The sequence below is a fragment of the Pan paniscus genome, chromosome 8 (assembly GCF_029289425.2).
Source record: "Pan paniscus chromosome 8, NHGRI_mPanPan1-v2.0_pri, whole genome shotgun sequence".
Taxonomy (NCBI): Eukaryota; Metazoa; Chordata; class Mammalia; order Primates; family Hominidae; genus Pan; species Pan paniscus.
The window spans coordinates 23,407,617-23,415,014 of NC_073257.2; the positions used below are offsets into that span (position 1 = coordinate 23,407,617).

Consider the following 7,398-nt stretch of genomic DNA (forward strand, 5'->3'; position numbering starts at 1 on the left):
ATTTAAACAAGGGGCCTGGTGAATGCAATTCATTGCATCTGACACAGACAGAAAACCTCCCTGGCTGCTCCTGTGTCTCCCAGAGTGCCCGCTCCTGGACATTTCTCCAACGTATACAATACTTAGTGCCACGCACTGGCTAGTATTTTCAAATGCAACCTGGTTAAATCCACACTAAAGACTTGATTTAGAACTTGACTCCGGCCTATGTATTTAAAAAAGAAAATCAAATTGTTCAGAGTTGAGTTGTTGCAAAGCTCACATTTGAAGTTGTTCATACCACAGATTCTCAGAATTACAAATAAAATAGGGTATTGAATTCACACGTGCCTTACCAGAAAGTCCTGTGATTAAATCATTTGGAAGGGATAAATGGCAATTCCGTTTTGAAAGCTCTCTAGGAAAAGAGTCTACAGGGCACCTGTCTTAATCATTTAACACTGAGTTAAGAAATCCTTTCTTCGGCCCAATCAAATGTAATTCTGTTACCTTGTATTATTGTGCCTTCTACATGAAATAAATGCTTTCTCTCTCCAGCGCACCTTGCTATCCCGCCATCCTGTTCTTAATCGTTCTCTTCCTTGGGTGGAATAATGCCAGTATTTTCAAAGAGTTTCACTGCTCCCCCAACTCCACACCTGCCACTCCCCACATACACTTTCTGAACCTTCTTGTCTAGTCTGACAGTAATGGCATCACGGAGGTGACCATCTTCCTAATTATAAAACCTGACATCTAACCTCTTGAGTAATCTGACACAGGGTGAACTCAAGCAGTTCAATTTTCAAGTTTAAATCCATTTAGCAAATATTTATTCAGCCTTCTAAGTAGAAGAAAATGTGCCCAATCTAATGGGAATCAGGAAGGGTAAGAAACGGTTCCTCTCTTCAAGGAGCATAAATCTTAAGTCTAGGAATAACTAAATACAAGAACATCGCCATGATTTGAGAAACAGCACAAGAGGAGACTGTTCCTAGTTTCTTGACAAAAGATTGGTTCCTGCAAGTCCTACAGAGACTGTGAGGGGCTGGGTCTACCAGGGAGGAGAAACATGAAATTTGGGCTTGGGAAGACTTAGATTTTCTCCCATGCCTGCTGTTAAGGGGGCCCACGTTATAGTTTCTGCTGTCTTTGAACTTGCAAGTGGCTGAAAAGATAAATGTACCATGATTTGGAGGCCTGAATATTCTGAGCAGGAAGAAAATAGGGGTGATCAGTGTACTTAGGAAATTATCTGACCTCATTCCTTAGGATGGTCAAATAGAGAAGGGTGCTAAGGAGCCTATCTCCTTAACCGCATCTTTTTCGGACTGACTCTTACCCGAGAATCCTTCAAGTGAGATTTGGGGTGTTATGGATACTGGCTTCAGCCTCTATGACTAAAATATGTTGAGCATATGGATTTTACAGGAAGGCATAATTTCTGAAGCTAAGAAGCTAACAGACTGGGAAACACCAAAAGGAAGGACCAAGCAACTAGGCCAAAGCCAGCAGAAGTAGAATAAGCCTCTCTGTTTAGGCAGAGTGGAGTGGAAGCAAATTTCTTGAAACAGGATGTTTTTTGTCTTAACCAAAATAGTTGGGCTAATTTCTGCCATATTTTGTACATTCTATGTTTGTGCCTGTTTCCCGAATTCTTTGTCTTATTTTCTGCTTTTATTTTTTCCAGTGATGAGGAAGATATATTTCTGGAAGGTAGAAAAGTCTTATGTACTCGAAGGATTCGAGGACCACCATTTTTTATTCTTCCTTATTTATAGTGAGAAACTTAGTGTGTTTCATTTTTCCCCACCCACCTTCTTTGTGTCATGTAGAATTCCAGACCCTGACGATTGCTACAGTAAATAGATTCTTCCAGAAACTGTTTAACATGCATGTTTCATTTTGCAACTTCACTTACAACTGTTACTAGGACGTGATTCTATGGGCTCACCTTGGTCAGTTGCTGACCACTGTCCTTCTGTCCTTGGACTTCCCTGTTATGCGTAAGTTCTTGCTTTTGATTCATCTCACTTATCACTGGAATAAATTTACATACATTTTCAGAACTGGTGCATGGATGGTATATTTTGAGAGACCTCGCATGTCCAAGCAAGACTTACAGTTGCCTTAAAATCTGAAAGCCATCTGGCTGCGTACAGAACTCATGAGTAACTACCTATTTCCTTCAGAATAAAAATAAATGTTTAACTTCATTTTTTTTCTGAAGTTTAAAGCTGTGAAAGAGAGTCTGGCTAGGGAGACCAGCTGTTAGTAAAATATGAGATACTTCAAACTTAATGCCTCTATCCAAAGATTTGTAGCATTAGACAAAGGTAAACCCACCCTCCAGATTTAGCATCCTGAAACATTTTTCATATGTAACTCAGATTTCCTTTCTTTATTTTTAAGAAATGAAATGTTATGAGTCAGCCAAATTCCCGATCTGACTTTTGATGAGAATATTTTGCTTTAGTCTTTGACATTTTGAAAGTCTTCATACGTGTACAGGTATGTCTTATACTGAAAGAGTCATCTCTCAGAGTCCACCTGGTGCTGCTAGAATCCCTTTTTTTCAGATGTGGTACTTAAGAGCAAGTTGTTATGCATATGCCAGACAAAACTGCTGCTGCCTAACAGTCATTTATCTAGTGTCATTCCACTTTATCAAGTTTCCGAAGTCTAGGCATGACTGGATATTACTCCATCTTCAATATGATCCATCTTGTTTTGAGATTGGGGGCAATTTCTCCCAAAGATTAGTAATATTTCAATTGACACCTTTTTTATGTAGTATTACTGCATTTTGGCATCTTTTAACATGTTTTTAAGTCCACTTCAGGAGAAATGGGCAGAAAGTGAATCTGGCAAAGCCAGCGGATTGCTATTGTAACTCTGGAAATACAATCATTACCATATCCATTTATTTGGCTGGTTTTCCCATTTCCCACAGAACGGTTATCAACATTGTTTAGATTGCTATTGGCTTGCATCTTTTGACTCATGATTTCGTTCTTATAATCATGTCTTATAACATTCTTATAATCAGTCTTATAACATGAAGCAATTAATAAGAAAAGTGAAGTCGAAAGACCTCAATGAAGAAAGGAAGTAAGGGAAGAAGAAAGCAGGCAGTGAATGCCCGGAGTGGCCTCCTCTGGCTGAAATTGCCATCCAAGAGCAGAACTGAAATGTGGTTTCCCTCATAGTTTGTTTTCTTAAATGTATCTCCATTCTGTCGTGACTTGACCACAAAGGGAAGGTGTTCTGTTGTCACTAAATTACTTGTCTGAACAGGGAAGGAAGTTTCTATTGGTTTAGTCCTCATTCATAGCTATGAAAATGTGTCTTGTCTTTCTCATGAAACTCAATTCATTACTGGAAAATCCCTCTGCTAACATGAACAAATTGAATTATTCCATGGGGTTTTATTGCTCTAAAAAGCAATTCCTTCATTGATGAGAGAACCTCTCTAACATGTTAAGAGAGGGAAAATATCATACTTAATGACAGTTTGCCTCATGTGAATTTTCTCCCTAAGATTTTCTTGTGATTTGGGCCCTTGATAAATAAAGTGCATTTTATTATTTTACTCCTATTATTTTATTCCATTATTCCAAAATTTAAAATATCAAATAAAAAAATCAAGTTCTGGGTACACTGCTAACATTTGATCTCTTTGCCTGTCCCCATAAAGCACCCTCAGACTAGGAATCTTCTGTTATAATAATATGATCTTGTCATGACTAAATAATAAAGTTCACTTTCCCCTGGTTTATAAGCTCTGGGCATGATAAGATGGCGAAGGGGCTTATTGTCATTCTTCCTGTCTCTTGAAATGTCAGTTCCACACTTATTAATTAAGATAAGGTAGCACCAGGAGCAAGACTAATAGTTTACTTTCATTGTTATTGTATTTTAACAGGCCATTACACAATACTCAAAAATACTCTGTCATTCTGCTAATCTAGTAACAGACCCATGCATATCCATTTTTACTTTTCAAGAGAAATATCTTTATAGAGCTTAGCAAATTAACACATTGACTAGAAGAGCAAATATGTACATGTTTAAAAACCTACAGAAAAATAATGAGGCTAAATGTTAATTGAGCTACATTGTATTTACTTTTAGCTTTAAAATTCCTTACATAAATTGAGCATTTAAGCAATAAAATTTGAGAAGTACAGCATTTTTCATGTTCCAAAATTTTCTATCCTGTATAAGGAAAATAATGTTTTATTCAAGCAGTCATGCTGCAATCCAATGGCAGCTCTAACAGATTCTTCATTTAAATGTGTGTTGTCTACAGAAACTGGCCCTCTTGATTTTTTCGCTGTGTGATCCCAACAGTCATCATGGATGCTGCCACCCGGAATGGCATTTTTAGGCTCTGGGGAGTGTAGTTGTGTGCTTCTCATGCTGTCCCTGGCCAGAGTGACTTTGTGAAGGGGACAGGATCCATGGCCAGTGCTGTCGTTGGACTCATCTGCTGTACTGAGACGGTGCGGAGTCCTGTGGTAGTGAGAAACTCATCTCAAGGGTGGAAAGTTGGGGAGAAAGATGGGTACAGCCAAGGCCACTTGCTGATATTTGACCATATTGACCCACAAAAATGCAATTTCATATGGTTTTGCCTAATATGTTTCCCTTCTGCTACTAGCATTGAACAGATGATGAGGGCTAGGCATTCTCATAATTTCCTTCCTCCTCCTCCTCCTCTTCTTCCTCCCCCTCTTTCTCCTCCTCCTCCTTCTCCTCCTCCTCATCCTCTTTATCTCCTCCTCCTTACTTTTGTCCTCCTCTCTCTACACCTCTTCCTTCTCCTCCCCTCCCTCCTGCTCTTCCTTTTTGTCTTCCTCCTCTTTGTCAGGAGCTGTTTGGGAATATGACTTAGGAATCTGCAAGGAACCTCACAATCTTCTTTCTTGCTCTCCTTTTGTTTCCATTGTATATGGAAAGAAAAAAGAATAACAGCACGAAATAAAAACAGCCAAGAGTGAGTAAACGATCATCTTGAAGGTCCTTTTCCATTTTCAAAGCTCTGTAACAGTGACTCTATGAAGAACAGCTGTAACTAAATGGGGTTTTCCTAAATGAGGGAGCTGTGTATTTTCTAGAGGCTGGCTTTGGGAAAGTAGAACCTGTGCATACCAGCCACTGTCAGAAGTGGTTTGGACAATCTGGAAGGTATTGTGTGATGTTTCCCACCCCAATTTTGAACTTAACCATTGCCCATTGCTAAACCTGCTTTTAAATGTCAAAGGTCAAAGTATGAGTTCACACAAACGTGAATGATGCTGCACTCCCAGATTTCCCTAATTTTTTATTTCATGTATGCAAAAGAAAGTCCACATTCTTTAATAGGACTTTTAATATTATGAACAGAACTTATCCTACCCTTTATATGTTTCATGTGTACTACTCTTTTGCCTACCCATACATTCAAGACCCACACACACCCATACACTGTGCTTGAACTATCCTTGACTTCTTGCCATTTCTAGAATATGTCTTATACTTACATGACCACAACTCCTTACTCATACTGTTTTCCTGAACTTGAGGAAATCTGAACAAACTAGGGCCCAGCTAGTTTAGAAGCCTTTGCACTTCTATACAGTGCCACTGTGTATGACTTTGGGCACCTTGGTCTTTTTGTGTTGAGTGATTATTCTGTGTACATGCATGCTCATTGTGGCATGCTTATTGTGGCCTTCTCTGCCATGGCATTTATCTAGCACATGCTAAGCACTTAGTAAGTGATTTTTAAGATTAAATGATAGGTTATCTGGGCACAGTGGCTCATGCCTGTAATCCCAACACTTTGGGAGGCTGAGGCAGGCAGATCATGAGGTCAGGAGTTTGAGACTAGCCTGGCCAACATGGTGAAACCCCGTCTCTACTAAAGATACAAAACATTAGCTGAGTGTGGTGGTGTTTGCTTGTAATCCCAGCTACTCAGGAGGCTGAGGCAGGAGGATCGCTTGAACACGGTAGGTGGAGGTTGCAGTGAGCCAAGATTGTGCCGTTGTACTCCAGCCTGGGTAACAGGGCGAGACACTGTCTCAAAAAAAAAAACAAAAAAGATAAAATGATAGGTCTTTACAGACTATATGTAGGTATTTGCTTCACGCTAGTGTATATGCTGGAGAAAAATGCTTTCTAGAAGAAAAGTTATCAAATGGTAGATGTTTGTTTTTAAAAATTATGTGAGAAATATAAGTGCAGTTCTAGTCTAAATCTAGAATCTAGGCTCCAGATTAGCAGGAAACAAGCAGAAGACAAGAATTTATTGTGATGAACTGTATTAACAAACCTCCTCTGACTTCCTGAAGTTTATAAAAATACTTACATAAAGGAAGCAAGCTCACAGAACAGTTTTTTTAAAAATTACACAAAAATGTCTCCATAAGCCCCTGGTAAACAAAATGGAAATATTATGTAATACTTTCCTGTTGCTGCTGTAACCAATTGCTGCAAATGTAGTGGCATGAAACAATGTAAATCTATTATCTTATGGTTCAGGATTTCTTCCAGAGGACCTAGAAAGAATTCATTGATGTGCCTTTCCCAGCTTCCACAGGTCACCTGGACTGCTTGGCTCCTGGTCTCTTCTTCCATCTTCAAAGCCAGCGGTGTAACATTCAGATCTCTTCTTTCTGACCTCTGCTTCCCATCTCCCATCTGCTAGTCTCCTCCTATGACCCTCATTCTCCTGCACTTTAAAATCCTTAATTTAATCACATCTGCAAACCCCTTTTGCCATACAAAATAATATTTTCACAAGTTCCAGGGATTAGACTGTGGATGTTTTTGGAAGAACATGAGTCTGCCTACCATATCTCATGATAGCAGAAAGAACTCATCTTTCCCATGTGTTCTAATAATCTGGATGGGTGGTCTTTTATATTTTAAATTAATATTCTATCCAGGGTCGTTTTCTTTCCTTGCTTCATTCTTGCCTTCCTTCATTCCTACCCTTCCCTCCTTCCTTCCTTCCTTTCTTCCTTCCTCTCTTTTTGTAGGTATTTATTGAGTCTGTGTATCAGGCACTGTTTTTAGCCCAAGTTAGTTATACCAGCATAAGTCACTTGACCATCTATTACCCCTTTAACTGTTGCTTCAAGACAAAGCTATTGGGAGAAGACCATCACCCAAAATGATAATATAATATAACAGCCTTTCATAAACAAGTTTGAGCCTCATTATTTTAGAACTCTCACTGAACACTGAGACATGCAGAATATAGGCAAAGTGCCAACAGAAGGGCTGCCCTCCTGATATTTACATTTTTGACAGATGAGACTGTTGCACAGATACACAAAGAAGAGTCTGACAACTGAACAAGAGCCTGAACGTGTATGTGCATTAAAAAAGGAAATGAAGCTGGGCATGGGACTCATGCCTGTAATCCCA

The 7,398-nt window shown here is 39.2% G+C and overlaps 1 protein-coding gene across 11 annotated transcripts in view; it reads left to right on the forward strand.

The window, feature by feature from the left end:
• The window catches only part of CELF2 (CUGBP Elav-like family member 2), an 867,789-nt gene that overhangs the window by 410,309 nt on the left and 450,082 nt on the right, over window positions 1-7,398 (forward strand). The window lies entirely within an intron of this gene.